We start from the raw sequence: 16,720 nt of genomic DNA, 5'->3' as shown, positions 1-16,720 counted from the left end.
GAGGAGCCGGGGGTGGATCTGAGTGCTGTGGCTGCACACAAGTAAACATTTTGGGTATTAAAGGGATGATTTTTCTCCACCTACCCCTTGTTCATTTTTTTCACAGTGGTTCAGTTTCTGTCTACTGTCCAATCAGCAACTGCTTTTGTGCTCCCCCCCCCCGAAAAGTGCTTCCTTCTTCTTGCTTATAGGATTGCAGCGACAGGGGATGTCATGGCCAACATGATAATAGCGCAATGCCGTCATGTAGCCTGAACCACATTTCCCGCCAGACCTGGAAGACATGGCCAATGGCTAGGGGTGACGGGAGTTGTCATTCAACAACATCTGGAGTTTCCTGACATTTGATGCAGCCCATCAAGATGAGCTATGTTGTTTTGTTGCAAAGGCAAATTCAGAATGAAGGAGAAGAGCACTCACTCTGAATTGTTGAACACTTTCAACCCTGTTTCAAATTGTTGAAATGGGGATTGCTTTGTTGTTGCTGCTGTTGTTGTTACAGTTTGGGGAACCTTTGTGAAAAACAACCCATTTTAGCTCAGCATTCATTTCTTCTGCTACCTATATCAATTATTGTTTTAAAAGCCATGTGGATTTTTTTAATCCTAATAAATTAAAATTGGCTGGAGCAAACACAAAACCCCAGTGGCATAAACTGAAAAAAATGAAATCATTTTTGTCCCAGGTTTTTTTTTCCCCAAAAAAGAACACCCTGGGTGGGATTCACCCAACCAGCCCTGTCAGTGGAAGCCATGAGCAAGGACTTCCACTAGTACCATGGGGCTTTCCCCCTCTCCTCCCCCAGCATGCTCCTGCACCACTGAAATTGGCTTTCGGGGTTAGGAGAACTCTCAGGACAGTACATGGTGGAGCAGAAAGGGAATCATTTCATCTGGAAAGCAGAAATGCTTTCACAAATGGAGCAATTGGAAGAGTGCATAGCTGAAGTCTACCCCCTGTCTGGGCACTTAAAATCTACATCACTGAATCAGTTTTTGTTAGGAGTCCCCCCCCCCCCCCCGTCTACTTACATTTGTGAGAGCAAACAACAAAACATTCCGCTTGTAAAATTAATTTTCCTTGTTTCCTTTTCATCACAGGCACCTTTTGTACTGAAAATAGAGAGTGGCTGTAAATACATGAAATGTGGAAATGTTGTCTCCTACTGTGCAGGTGACTATGCCCTAGAAGGATTGCAGTGTAAGTTTACCTCTGTGTAAATCCTGCAGTGAAAAAGCACACCGGTGGCATAATTTTATCCTCAGAAGTCTGGGTGAGAGTTAATACATCAAGATAAGGATTTAAATATTTATTTGGAAATGCGCATTTAAATATATACATATATATGTTCAGAGAAAATAGACATCCAAATATGCATTCGAATACATATTAAATACATGTTTTGAGGCATTTTTTTAAAATGTAGATTAAGGCAGAAATTGAGGAGAACAAAATTATGGGAAGAAACATGTAAATGTTGCATAGTCTGGAAAGAGATAGATTTCTAGATGTAAATGTGTTATAGACTGGAGAGAGATACATTTGTCTATCCCTCCTCACCGCTCTCTCGCTTCTCATACTGAAACCTCATCCCACCATCTCTTAGTTTCTGGAAATAGGGGTGAAGCTAAGTCTTCACCTCATCTCTGCCCAGCCCATTATATAGCCAAACCCTCTTACATTTCAGCTGGACAATTTGATGTCACATTCTTCACACCATGTCTGTCCCTTGTAACCAAATGACAGCGTGGTAAAGATCAGGGCTCCAAAGCTTCACCTTTGAGGGGGAAGCCTAGACATGGACAAAGCCAGAAGACTGGATGTTAAACAGCTGGTGCCTACTCTATATTCATAACCAAGATGGGGCAAAAGAGTAGGATTGACATTTGAACTGCAACCTCTAGGCACTGACATTATGAGGTCACGAATTCCATTCATGAAAAAGACAACCTGTAGTAGGATGGCCTCCATTCTCCTGACCTCAAATCCCTTTTACCCTCTGTTGTTCCTCCACACTCACACTCTACCAGGTTTGGTGCCTGGTGTGCAAATAAGGTCAATACCAGACCAAGGCGTTTCTTACAGTGTTAGACTACACTTTACAGTATTAGTCTACCCAAAGTGTAGTCTAACACTGAAGATCCCCCAAGTGTCCCTATTTTCAAGGGAAGTCTCTGATCTAGAGAAGCCGTCTCAGTTTCTGATTTGATTCTGGAATGTCCCACATTTCCTTAGGATGTCCCTATTTTTGCTGGAGAAATGTTGGACGGTTTGGAGTTATCCAACCCCCAAGTAGTCTGAAGGCAATCCTGTACAGTGGTACCTCGGGTTAAGTACTTAATTTGTTCTGGAGGTCTGTTCTTAACCTGAAACTGTTCTTAACATGAGGCACCACTTTAGCTAATGGGGCCTCCCGCTGCTGCTGTGCCGCTGGAGCACAATTTCTGTTCTCATCCTGAAGCAAAATTCTTAACCTGAGGTACTATTTCTGGGTTAGCAGAGACTGTAACCTGAAGCGTATGTAACCCAAGGTACCACTGTATAGAAAAGTTTTTAAAATGTTTTATTCTGTTTTTATAAGTGTTGGAAGCTGCCCAGAGCGGCTGGGGCAACCCAGTCAGATGTGCAGGGTATAAATAGTACAATTATCCTTATGGAATGGGACGTCCCTCTTCTCATCAGAAAAATGTTGGAGGGTATGATGCTGTAAAAACCCCCACAATGGTGTGCTTGGTGCTCACCAGCAAATGGTTCGGTTCCATCCTAGGTAGCACAGAGATCTAGGCTGTTTCTGGAGAGAAAACCCAGTTCTGACCATCGTCTAAGGGAGACTTGAAAGTCCGCGTCTACTCTGTTCCCATTCAGGATTCTGAAGGGGGAGAGGAAAGGCGCTGTTATTATTCCTGCCATGGAGTCGTACCATCCCCAGAGCCTTCTGCTGAAGCAATATGCCCTCTTTATCACCCTCCCACATCCCTAATCTGTCTCAGCGGCATCATTCAACAGCCCTTCATCTCCACACCGGATTCTGGCCCCAGCGGGCGGCCGTTGTCCAATATGGCCTATGGAGCTCACCAGAGGCAATAATGGGCCTGTTATGCTTCATTAAAAGGGTCATTTGGCTTAAGCCTCGTGCCTCCTCCCCCTGTTAATCCTGATATTGAAAGGGTCTCAAGCAAAGGAGGAGGAGCGAACGGGGCGGGGTGGGGGAGACCGAACTCTGAATACATAAAAGCTAGAGGAATGGCAAGCGGCAGTAACCTAGCAACAGTGTCTCAGGATTTGAATGTAATTATCCCTCCAACGTGATAAATACTCTGAAGGACTCCTTATGTGGAGATCATACTAAACAAGTCTTTGAAATTACCCTCATCAAATATTGATCGAGGGAGAGGTTTGGGGGGAGGGGGAGAGAAAGGGAAAGGGAAAGGGAAGAAAAGGCCCAGCAAAATCCAGCAAGCCCATGGACTGTGGGTTAATGGGACAACACAGATTCATTAACATACAGCAATAGTACCAATAGTCTCAGCTGGCAACAAAAGGAACAGTCAAAAGCACAGCCATCAGGAAAGGCCGACGTATTGATTCTCCTTTTGTTTCATGTCCAGCATACAGAGCAGCAATCACGATAAACAGGATTTATCTTACCCAGCTGAACTGATGAAAGTTTAATTGTTGTGGAAGGTGAAAGGGTGTTCCCCAAAGGGAAGCATAAGTAGGGTAGAGGCTAGGATGGGAGTGCATCTTTACACATTAATAATCAGAAGGAATGCCTCCTTCTCACAGTGTGTGTGTGTACATTAGATATATCTCCTCAAATACCTGTTATAATCAAGGCACACCGGACTGGGAAAAGAGCTGATTTATTTGCTCGAGTGTGGGAGGAATGGATTTATTGCCCAGGGGTTAGCTTTTTGCGGCACTACACACCAGAGGTTACTGGGAATGGACTCCGTGGTACAAAACAACTTCACAAAGAATCCAGGTGACAAAGGAGCCAAGCAGTGGACGCCAGTCTGTGTACGCACCATACTTCGAAAGCACATTTAAAACAAGTGACTTCCCTTAAAGAATCATGGGAACTGTAATTTGTGAAGGCTGCTGACAACTGTTGTTCTGTGAGGCATAACCCACAATACCCAGGATGCTTTGGGGAAAGTCATGTGCTTTAAGTGTACAGTGTGTGTGCAGCTTAACTCTGAAGACATTAGGCACAATTTAATGAAACTTAGGGACACAAGCTGCAGTCCTATACAGTATAGTACATACACTCACCTAGGAATGTGAGCCATTGAACTCAACAGAATTTACTTTGAGTAGAATAGGATTGCACTGTAAGTGTCTTACCACACTATTTTTTTTTGGGGGGGGGAATTGTCCACCAGATGCCCTCAATAAATAATGCAATACCATAACATCAGGCCTTCAGAAATGATGTCAGGATGTGCCATGAACTTCACAGTTGTTTAGTGTGTTTCTTTGGACACATTGGGAGGAGAGGAACTAGGTTCATGGCAGGCCTTGCTCCGACCTACTTGTGTTTGCTGCAAGGTCTGAGGAGAGATGTGAAGCATGGCAAGCACTTCCACCCTTGCCATAGCTGTCTACGGATGGGTGGGAAATTTGATTCAGTTTTGTAATTAAAGGTGAACTTACCTAATTCATTTTCTGAAATAATACACTAACAGTAGCACAGTCGTCTTTCAAAATCTGCGCTTCCCTGAATTTTGCGATGCAATTTCCCTGCTAACTAATGTACACACATATGCATATACTAAAGCAGAGTGTGCATAAAGATATTAGTAAACATAGTAAATCTAGTAAACATAGCATACTAACAACTATATTGGGAAAAATTGCCTCACAAAAATGTGTGGAAAGTGAGATCAATTAGCCAAAGTATGGAGGAGGTTCCACGAGCCTGTCCCAGAATGCACTGCAACTGAAAAGCCAAATTTAAGAAAGGTGGGGTTTTTTTTAGACTAAGTCTAATAAACCAAAGGCAAAATAATACTTTAAGAAAGGATACAAATGTTACGGATCTAGCTAAACAATGGACACATACTCTTAAGATTTCAAGTGGAGAAACAGCAGGTTAAATCTGTTAACAGGTGCAGGTGAGAAACTAAGGAATAAAGGCCACACATTTGAGGTCTTTTCCACCCAAGTGCTTGTGAGTAACAACTTGCCTGGCACAGCTAATGGGTCAATTTGCACTTACATATGAAAACACTTTTAACACATTCTGGAAAGATGGATGATTTGAGGTGCTGATTAGCACAAATTTCCCCCCATCTTTATTGCAAGTGTGATAGAAGAAAAGCAAAATGTTGTCAGCTCACATTAACAGTAGTAATAATAATAATCTCAGGACAATAAGAACATACAGAGAAATTCCTCAGCTTTTCTGCTAGACAGCATCTCTCAGTGAGCTGCTCAGCTTGTGGTTTCACAAGTAGTGGGGTAGATGCTGTCTCCCCACTTAGAAGGAAAGAGAGAAGTTACCGTATTTTTCACTCTATAAGACACACTTTTCCCCCTCCAAAAGTTGAGGGGAAATGTGTGTGCGCCTTATGGAGTGAATGCAGGCTCCATGACTTCAGCGAAAGCAATGCTAAGCTGCTGAAGCGTGGAGAGCGAGAGGGGTCGGTGCACACCGACCCCTCTCGCTCTCCACGCTTCAGCGAAAGCAACATGAAGACTCTCCTGGCTTCAGGGATAGCCGCCTGAAGCCAAGAGAGCGAGAGGAATAGGTGCTCACCGATCCCTCTTGCTCTCCTGGCTTCGCTTCGCTGGAGAGGCGCTGCACAGCTTTCCCTCTCTGCACAGCGCCCCGTCAGCGAAGCGGGAGGAAAAATGGAAGGGGCTCCGTTTCTCCTCCCGCTTCGCTGAAGGGGTGATGCGCAGAGAGGGAAAGAATTTTTTTTTTCTTGTTCTCCCCCTCTAAAACTAGGTGCGTCCTATGGTCGGGCGAAAAATACAGTATGTATTTTAGAGAGACTTGTCCCCAGCAGGGTGGATCTGCATCACAAGAACCTACACACTTGCACAACTATATGCACGTATCTTTCTGTGCATTTCAAACACTGACAAAGCAAGCATCACAATTGCATGAAGAGAGACCCACATTTATACATTTGGGGTGCTCATAGGCTCTCTTCAGACTAACAAGCTCACACGCATAGATGGGGCACAGGCAGTATACATTGTCCCTATACTTCCATGTGTGTTTGCTACATCATGTGACAATCAAGGAAGAATTGCTGGAGCTTATTTTTTAATAATGATCACAGAACTTAAAAACCATGTAAATCATCTAGAACACTCTTCATCACAAAAGCTGTCCCCAAACAATGGACAAGCAGAACAAGGGCTAGAACAAGAACATAACTAGGAACTAGAATAGCATTTGTACTCCCCCCCCCTTAAAAACTCCACCATTTGCTAGGCAACTGCCAATATAGATTCCATATAGGCAATCACTGGTCTCTAGGCCAGATGCTTGAGGGTCAAGCCAAGACTTCAGCCTGGGAATTTGCAAATCCAAGTTGATAGCCAATTACTTATAATGGTGTTGAGTTCTCCTGGAACAAAGTGAAGATAGTTGGGCTCAAAGTTTTAGCAGTGATGTAATGCTGTGATTTGAAATGGTGACCTCACTCCCCTTGGATGAGTAAGAAGGAAATGTTAACTCAGATTAAGAGAATTAGACCTCAATTTGGGGAAGGCATTGTGAATGTTGGACTAAAGAACATACTGAATATTTAGACTGAGACTGGAGATCCCATATCCCTGGGTAAAATCCAGCTCTCTAGAAAATGAATCAGGATGATGACACTGAGCATGGAAAAAAGAGAAAAGGATAAACCAGGAACATTCAGAGGCTCTTACTAGTATTCGTTTTAAGGAGAAAAAGTTAAAATGCGCCCTAATTAATTTCCTTACAATTCTGATACTGCCTCCTAATGCAGAGGCACAGAAATGGAACACTTCTGGAGCAAGGAGTAACCTATATTCCACCTCCTCCTGCTCTAAGGTGGCAGAATAAAAGAGCTCCTGCAGTAATCTTTTTCTAAGAGTTGCATTGTTAAAACCATCCTTAGGGAAATTCAAGCAGCATAATTGCTCTAGTCTGACTCTGTGTGCTAAGCTGCTTGAATTAAGTGGGTGTTTTGGAATCCTGAGCAAAGCCTTCTGGGAAGTGACCTTTGACCCCCACTGCTGCACTTCTCAACCTGCTGCTAATTAGGATGGAGAGAGTCCCCCCTTTGTTTTCAAATACTAGTTTACCTCCGTCTTAACTTTCTGCTGGGAGCTGACCATGGTGACTTGGTGCATAATGAACAGGGCAGAGCAGATGGCAACACACCAGCACGCCTCTGCCAGGAAACAAAACTTTCCGCGCTGCAATGCAAAGAGGCCAGGCTTTGAGCTGTTTGTTGAGCCTCAACACTGCAAAGCTATTCATTAGCCACACAGCTCATAGCCCTGGAGGTAATGTCTCGGAATGTGGCTTTGTTAAAATCTATCTCTCTATATAATTCCCCTCCTCATTCAGCAAACTTCTAAGCCCGTGGGAGGCCTAGGAAGGAGAGGGAGATGGAGAACTAGAGAAGCTTCCAGGAGGAGAGACCTGCCTTACCTTAGGACCACTGGACAACTCTCAAAGCCTACTGGGCTGAGCTGGGTTTGAGGGCAAAGGAATAGATTTAGGTAGTTCTTTTTTCCACTAAGTCAAAGGCCCTGAATAGATGATAAGCACAGTATGCAATTTTCTCCTCTGGGCTTTTCCATTCTTAAAAAAGCATCAAGTCATGGTACCCAGACCATAATGATGCAGGATAGAGTGATCCTGTTCAGGATCCCAGCCAGTCAGCCATGCTATTTCCCTCTTCTGTTTCTTTTTATTCTTCACCCCCCTCCTGCATCAGTCTACCAGTATTCCATGGCTATTGATCATGCTCAGCCTTCAGTAGGCTGCTTTCACTGCTAAGGCTTCTTTCTTAACAATTTTTGTACATCTGAAAAGCACAGGCTTCCCCCAGATCTGCTGATGCCTCCCTCTCATGTTTAGGTAATACCATTATGACTGCATAAGGCTCCACACTTGGAGAATATTTGTTCGCTATTTGTATATAGCAGGTTCAGCCAACACTGTTGTTGGACTACAAGTCTCATCATCCCTGACCCTTAACCATGTTGGCTGGAGGGGTGATGGGATTTGGTGTCCAAAACATCTGGAGGATGCCAGGGTGGCTACCCTTTGTATATAGGATAGCAGCCATGGAGTGTGGGGGGGAGAGTGGGAGAGTGGGAACCAGACTGGGAATATTGCAGCACATGGGGTGAGAGGTATTGACCTTTAGTCCTTCACTGGTTCCCCACTGAAGAGCCCCAGCTGCTCCTTGTCTCCAGATTTGCTGCAACAGCATGTTTGAAGGGCAAATAGCACATGGGACGAGGAATTGTGAATTAGAGAAACAGAAGGACAATCCCAATGCTTGCTAGTTCTTGAGGGAGAGGGGTCATGAGAGAAGCAATCATGTGGTAAATGTGCCCTCTTTTTTGGGGGGGGGGGTTAGGTCTCATTCTGATCCAGTATTGGTTGGAATGTGGAGGTGGGTCTTCCAAGTGTTGTAGGACTCCAGCTCCCCTCAGTCCCAGCTGACATGGCCAATGGTCAGGGATAAAGTTGCAGGCCAGCAACCTTGGTGGGGAGCACACCCTGCTGGCTACCCCCGGGCTAGAGAAACACGGAAAGCCCCAATATCAAAGAAACTTGAAAAACCTAAAGCAAGCTGCCTAAGGCATTTAAATTCACATCATTTTCTGTAAGAAAACAAAATCAAAAAGCACCACCTGCTTATTTGTCACTATCCCAGTACTTTTGAATTTACCTGCTGGAATCATGCAAGCTGAGAGCAGATTTACTTCTAAACTGAACAGCTGTTGAATCTTCATGTACCATTTCCCTCATGTTTAAAAAATGAAAAGAGATAGTGGAATTCGCCCCCTGCAATATCACATAAAATAACCCACAATCCTGCTTGTGTGATATGCAGACCAGACCTGTTTCGGTGGTGTCACAGTAAACACTTACAGCAAACAGTTCCAGCATTCCTGTGTCCCTTCTGCTGAAAACCCTTTAATCAATTTGAGCACTGAGAAATTATGGTGCACAAGATTAATGGGCACTGGGGACCAATCATACACATTGTAGCAGACACAACTCCAAAAGGCTGCAGCCTAATGCATTAATGTCATCAGAGCCCAGGAAATCCATCTTATAGGTGACAATGCCTCCAATATGGTCATCCCTATCCATCCCCTTAATCTTTTTTTCATGTGGAAAAGGCTGTGGGGGAAAGCATGGTCTCTGTGAGCCTTGCTGTGCTCCTGCGAGAGAGTATGGAGTGGATTCCCTTTTTGTGGGGAGGTAATTGATTCCCCTCAAAAAAGCATTATGATAGGTATGACAGGCTGAATCTAGCCTTAAAAAACCACCAGAATGACATGCCAAACTCTCTCTGGCTCTCTGTGATTCCAAGCCCTGCTGACCCCTCCCTCTAGCCTAGTTCTAGACATAATGAAAAGGAGCTTTAGATGTACTTTCCAAAAGCCTAAAGGACACAAAATGTAACAGAACCTTCAAAAAAGATGCTTAGATCACAAGCTTAACAACCATACCATCTAGCACATGAGGGAGAGTTCAGTGAGAAATTCCAGAGAAATGCTTCTTTAAACCGATAACAGCCAACTGTCAATGTTTATAAGAAAATTTATTTGGGGGAAAAGGTAAGGGAAGAGACAAAATAACGCAGAGGTTTTCAGATAAAAAACAAAAAGTCAGTCAACCTAAATAAGTTACCTTTTATGTGGTCGAGTAAAGTTTTGGGTTTCAGAGCATGTGTGGAATACTCTGCAGAAAATATTAGTGCCTTTCAGAGTATCTTTGGTCATCTGATTTGCATTCTTCCAAAAGAGAGATGGGATAGGGTTGATGCTCCAGTATTTACTGGAATTTAAGACAAGCTGAAATGGGCCTTCTTTTGGAGGCAGACAGAGTAGCCAAACAGTACGTTTATATCACATTCAACACATTCAAATATGGCTTCTACAAATATTCATGGGAACTGTCATTTGTTAAGGGTGCTAGAAATGGTAGCTCTGTGAGTGGGAAACTACAGTTCCCAGGGTTGCTGAGGGTGGGGAGCCATGCTCTTTAAATGTGTGTTGAATGTGCTTTAAATGTATAGTGTGGATCTGCCCTGCCTGTGTAGTTTGAGTCAATGGCAAGATAAGCTCCATCGCTGAGGTAAATGACAAAGCCATGCAGTCAAGAATTTACTTAGAAGATGGTTCCACCGTTTAAAAGGGTTGGGACTGACCAAGGAGCAAGCTAGTTCAGATGAGTGTTGTAAAAAGAAAAGAAAAAAAGATAACACATTTGGAAAGTGAGTTGGATCTAAAATCAAGGATATTGATCTTCACAGTGGGCTCTTAGCAGGCATTCAAACTAAACAGCATTATCAATCATTATTGGAATGTAGCCATTTGTCATAACCCAAGGAAAACTGGAAGATTCTTGTTTCAAGAATGGAAACTTATGAGATAATGTCTCTGGAAATCATGGCTTTTTCTAAGAAACTTCACAGACAACCACTTTCTTGGAGGCATGGAAACCGTAACCCAGATCAGATTACTTCTGTTTCTCTGGTCACAACTGGAGCTATACTAGCTGCAGTAAGGAATACAGTAAAAGTGCTTTTAAGTCTATTAACTCAGAGAGATTATCTCCTTAAAAAAACAACAACAAACAAGTTCTATTGATTTTCAGTGTATAAACACAATTACAAAGAGACCGCCCAGCATCTCAACCTACCCCCTACCCCTCCTCAGCACAGGTCAGCCTATTATGTTTTGCCAAATTCCAGTTTGTGTTTTTGGTGGATTATTCTCTCCTTTTTTTCAGGAGCAGCATAACTTAATAATAACTGTCTTTGGACATGGTGGAAAGGCAAGGAGAATATAAGGGAGATATATATATATATATATATATATATATATATATATATATATATGCCTTGCACCTACTGTTTCTGTGCAGGAGAAAATGTGAAGAATCCCATTTGGATCTTACATGCAGGGAAGGAAAAGCAACTTCTATCCCCTGTTAATTCTGCATGGAGTGTAAGAGGTTGTCAATGACTACTAATATCTCCAGTGTTGAAGGAGATGTGCCCCTGAATACCAATTACAGGAGAACACAAGTGCAGAGAGTGATATTGTGCTCTTGTCCTGCATATGGGCTTCCCAAAGGCATCTGGTTGGCTGCTGTGAAAACAAAGGTACTGGTCTACATAAGCTTTTGGTTTGTTCCAGCAGGGCTCATCTTATGCTCAAATAATAGATTTTTGCTCACCTTCCATCTTGCCATTGTGAGGGGAAAGTCAGTGATCCATGACAATGGATCAGTGGCGGCAGTTTCACACAAATTCAAGTTACCATAGAGCAGCCACACTAACCATGGGGCAAACCTAATGTGCTACCCTAACTATGGAGCTTTGCATTTAAAAAGATAAGCATCTTCCATTCCTGTCAGCAATACGCCAGTCCTCCATAGCCTTTAATGGGCTTTTCGGAGGATAAAAATTCCAGACATTATTCTTTGTGCTGTATTATTATTCCCAATCAGTCCTGCACCAGCAACAGACTATCCCCATCTCTATGACTAGGGACTAGGGCTGCTCAGAAGGGACCTCACTCAAACATGCATGCGTATAATGGTAGAGGCCTGTCTGGAAAGCTTAAAGCCCACTGCTGCTACATGGGAGATGGATTGAAGAAAAGGATATATATATATATATATATATATATATATATATATATATATATTGGCTCCACTCCGTAACTTGACCAATTGTGGCTAGGAGCAGCTAGGAGCAGCTAGGAGCAGCTAGGAGCTAGATGGGGGGAGGATCTTAAAAAAGTGTAGACTTGCACATGCTGGCCAGCTTCCATTTTGACTCGAAATGTTCATTCTGGGCTTCTCAGAAGAATGGTACCAAGAAGCTCTGCCCGGCCACCTCCTTGTCAGCTGCTGCTGCTGGCAGCACTGGTGACAACATGAAACAAGTGAGTTATCAGCTGTAGACCAATCATCTGAGAGAGTGGGGGTAAGGGGGTGGTACCAAGGGAGAATGTGTGTCCCATTCCAGTCTCCTTTTTTTAAAAAAAGTGACATTTTGAAAGTTATCCAGGGGCACGAGGCCACTTCCTGGATATTATGATCTAGAATGAATTCCCCTTTCCCTTTTGGGGGGTTAATTTGAGCAAGTGAACATCCATCCCCTGCAAGGTGATATCCCGCTTCAAGTATCAACATCGGAGTAGAATTCTGTGTGGGGAGGAAACTGATTCCGTATTTTCAGCCGTGTAATTTTGTTTCACTGCTGCTGCTCCTTTAATAAGAACCAGCCTATTGGGGGGAGGGGGGAATCAATTAGGGGCTGAGGAAGAAAAGGTGGCTGGTTACTTCTGGAAGGGAGAGGGACTCAACTAGCATAACAACTGGGAAAAATCCATCAAGAATGCCTGAGTAAACCCGCTGTCTGCTCTGGCTAGGAAAGAAAACAGCCCGGCCTTAATCTGTGGCTAGCAGTCAGTACACGCTGTCGATTAAATATCCATCAATTTGCACATCACACTTTGTGCTTGTGTACCCAGAGCCAGCGGTGCACCAAATTACAGCACTGCAGGTTTGCCAAATGGGTGCTGTCAACTGACAGGCCAAGAGGCCCTAGAGCAATTTCACTCACTTTTGATTCATGACTTGTCAGAATGCTAACCAAATATTCCATTTTCACCCTCAGGCTGCTTCTCTTACTGCTGACTTGCATCGCCAACGAAGACTCTGCTCTTGCTTCTCGGAGGGATGTGTTGGGCTCCCCATTCCCTTGAGGACAGACTCTAGGGAGGATGGATTCTTAAATAACAATCTGAATTCTGATGGAGAAACAGTTCAAAGATAGAAAGGGGGTGGGGGAATGCAGTTGCAGCTTGCAGAACTTAGCACCATGGGAATTCTTATTCTCTCTCTTTTCCTCCCGTATTTTGTTTTTAAATCACATGTGCAGGGAAAGTGTTTTATATTCAGACTTAAGTCATAGAGGCAGCCTTCTTGCTTTTTATATATATTAAAGGACACCAATATATTTCATGTCCTTTAGGCCTTCCCCTTGCAGATTTACAGGGTTGGTACTCGGAAAGGTTGCTCTGGAGCAGACAGCTTTGCATCCACAAATGTTCTGACCCAGGATGTATAACATTCAGCATCTTCCTTTGATAATCCCTAATGCTTGAATCACATGGGTTCATAGCAAGGGTGCCTGCCGTAGTTTTCTGGCTAGAAAAATGTGTTCTTACATTGGATGGAAGACACAGTGGAAGCAATATCATGAGGATTTAGGGAGGAATACTCTTGATTATGGGGGTTTGAACATGTGCAGGCCTCTTCCCCCCTCCTTGTTTCCTTTGTCTCTAATTATCTTCCCTCTCTAAGACTGCTATGGCAGCTTCCATTATGCTGCAAACTCATACATATTTATGTACGTATGAGCCCCATTAGGAGTGGAAGGTGAGGATGAGAAACATATGGAGTTTCCTTAGCAACTGTGAGATGCCAGGCCCTAGTGGAGTGGGTTGTGTGTGTGTTTTACCAGCTCAAGAAGTGGGCCTCCCATAGGTGTGGGGGGCACCAGTAAGAGCACAGAGAGAGTGATTTTTAACATGATCTCACTGGAAGTATGTCACACTTTTCAGTAAAGGCTCAGCTTTCCCCAAACTGTAAACCATGATTTCACTGTAAGATTAAAAGCAGGGAATAGGGTTGTGAATCCTGCCCGCTGGGGGCTCAGTTACTTCAGGGTGAAGATAAAAGAAACTGGGGAATGGGGGAGCCAGAGGGAGAGGTGAGAATGGGTAGGTGTGGTTGCAGATCAGGGATCAGGAAACATTGTCAGTCTGAGGGCAACATTTCTTTTTTTAAAAAATAATATTTATTAGCAATTTAAAAATTACAGAAGAAAAGAAAAAGAATTAAACAATACAATACAATACAATACAATACAATACAATACAATACAATACAAAAACAAAAACAAAAACAAAAACACCACACAACCCAAACCCTAAAACATTAAGTCAACCAAACAAAACAAAAACAATTAAAAACACATCCATTAATTTCAATATCATAACTTTCGTTCACTTGTTTCAGCGACCTCCTCACACCTCCCTTTTTGTATTCCACTTCAATTAACTGTTTCAGCAATTCCTTTCCATCTTCCTCTGTTTTCTGTCCTGTAATTTATCTTAACATATTCTAACCTTGTTTTTTCCATTAATACATTTACAAACTGTCTGTACCTAATTCCTTATAACATTTCTGCTAAAGCCATGTAACTTTATTCCATCATTTTTCTAACATTCATTAATTTTACAATGTTTCTGTAAGTAATCTTTAAATTTTTTCCAATCTTCTTCCACCGACTCTTTTCCCTGGTCTCGGATTCTGCCAGTCATTTCTGCCAATTCCATATAGTCCATCAACTTCATCTGCCATTCTTCCCGGGTGGGTAAATCTTGTGTCTTCCAATACTTCACGATGAGTATTCTTGCTGCTGTTTGTTGCATACATAAAGAAAGTTCTGTCATTCTTTGGCACCAATTGGCCGACCATGCCCAGGAGAAAGACCTCTGGTTTCTACAGAAAGGTATATTTAAATACCTTTTTCATTTCATTATAAATCATCTCCCAGAATGTCTTAATCCTTGGGCATGTCCACCAAAGGTGAAAAAATGTACCTTCAGTCTCATTACATTTCCAACATTTATTTTCGGGCAAATGGTAAATTTTTGCAAGCTTGACTGGTGTCATGTACCACCTATAAATCATTTTCATTAAATTCTCTCTTAGGGCATTACATGCCGTAAATTTCATACCTGTGGTCCATAACTGTTCCCAGTCAGCCATCATAATGTTATGTCCAACATCTTGTGCCCATTTAATCATAGCAGATTTCACCGTTTCATCCTGAATGTTCCATTTCAACAGCAAGTTATACATTCTTGACAAATTCTTAATTTTGGGATCTAGCAATTCTGTTTCCAATTTTGATTTTTCCACCTGGAAGCCAACTTTTTTGTCCAAATTATATGTCTCCATTATTTGGTAATGATGGAGCCAATCTCGCACTTTGTTTTTTAATTTTTCAAAGCTCTGCAATTTTATTCTGTCTCCATCTTGTTCCAAAATTTCCCAATATTTCGGCCATTTGGCCTCCATATTGAGTTTTTTCTGTGCCTTCGCTTCCATTGGTGAGAACCATCTTGGGGTTTTCTTTTCTAACAAATCCTTATATCTTATGCAGACATTAAACAGTGCTTTTCTAACAATATGGTTTTTAAACACTTTATGTGTTTTTACCTTATCATACCACAAATATGCATGCCAACCAAATACATTGTTAAAACCTTCTAAATCCAGCACACCAGTGTTTTCAAGAAGCAGCCATTCTTTCAGCCAGCAAAAAGCAGCTGATTCATAGTAAAGTTTAAAGTCTGGCAGGGCAAATCCACCTCTTTCTTTAGCATCAGTTAACATCTTACATTTTATTCGAGGCTTCTTGCCAGTGAGGGCAACATTTCTGTCCCTGAAACCTTTAGTAGTGGCAGTAGTGGGCAGAGACAGATGCTAAAGAGCACTCAATATAAATTCTACCTTTGCACCATAGGAGAATCGCTACACCAACCCACCAACCCCTCTGTCCTCCATCCACGTAAGCAAGTGGTATGTATTATTAGAGCTAAAGGACACATTCCAGCCAGGCAAAACCATTCAGGGGGGTGGAGCAAGGCCAGTGACATGACATGAAAAACGGCTTGGAAGGGAGGCCGTATCAGGAGGTCAGGAGTGAGCTACACCTGGTGTACAGGATAGTGGAGTGAGAGGAAGAAGTGGCATAAGAGGAATGTGAGGGTTCCTGAGTGGTTCTGAAGGCACTATAGATGCAGGACAGGCATGATGTCTTAATAATGTTTTTTGAGTTACTGAAGAAACGTTTCCAAGACCATTAGGGAAGTATGACTCATGGCCTTTAAACAACTGCTACATATTCTCCCCATTTAACAGCAGTCTTGACCCCAAGGGATGACATTGTTGTTGGGGTTTTCTTAAGAAAAGTAGTACCACCCTTGCAGTGAGGTTAAGGGTTGGGGTAATTTGTGAGCATGTTCGATTAACACGGGATCAGAAGTACCCAGGAGAAGCTTTCTCCTCCTTGCCAACATCCTTCTTATCTTACCTACCATGAGCTTCCTTCCCTGTGGCTGGAGGCACTGAAGCCAGCTGCTACTTCCAGTTCTCCCTCCCGGAGTTGGCTGCTGTCTCATTTACCCAATGCAAATCAAGCCTCTCTTTTCCTGTAAGCCAGCTCAATCCTCTCACTGATCCTTGCTGTGCTCTGGCAGGCAGGCAAGAATCCCACAGCTACAGTTTTCCTTCTTTGTAGGTTGTCAATATTCAGATTTCTAGGGTACTTCTCAAAGTTGTTGCTAGGATCAACAATAGAAGGAAGACAGTCCTTGAAACCAAAAAGTGTCACTTTAATTAGGTACTTTCTGTTGTTGTTGGTTTCAAGCTGCTTTTGCTGTTTAAAGT

General features: G+C 42.9%; 1 long non-coding RNA gene across 1 annotated transcript; it reads left to right on the top strand.

The window, feature by feature from the left end:
* The first annotated feature begins 1,936 nt into the window (after positions 1–1,936).
* Positions 1,937–3,127, top strand: LOC307216775. Its single transcript, XR_013839303.1, has 2 exons — positions 1,937–2,030; positions 2,768–3,127. It is a non-coding gene; the product is annotated as an uncharacterized lncRNA (long non-coding RNA).
* Positions 3,128–16,720: the final 13,593 nt, after the last annotated feature.

The sequence above is a fragment of the Podarcis cretensis genome, assembly GCF_951804945.1.
Source record: "Podarcis cretensis genome assembly, chromosome: 5".
In the NCBI taxonomy this organism is placed as follows: Eukaryota; Metazoa; Chordata; class Lepidosauria; order Squamata; family Lacertidae; genus Podarcis; species Podarcis cretensis.
The sequence above is the reverse complement of the archived record's forward strand: the minus strand, read 5'-3'. Positions and strand labels throughout refer to the sequence as shown.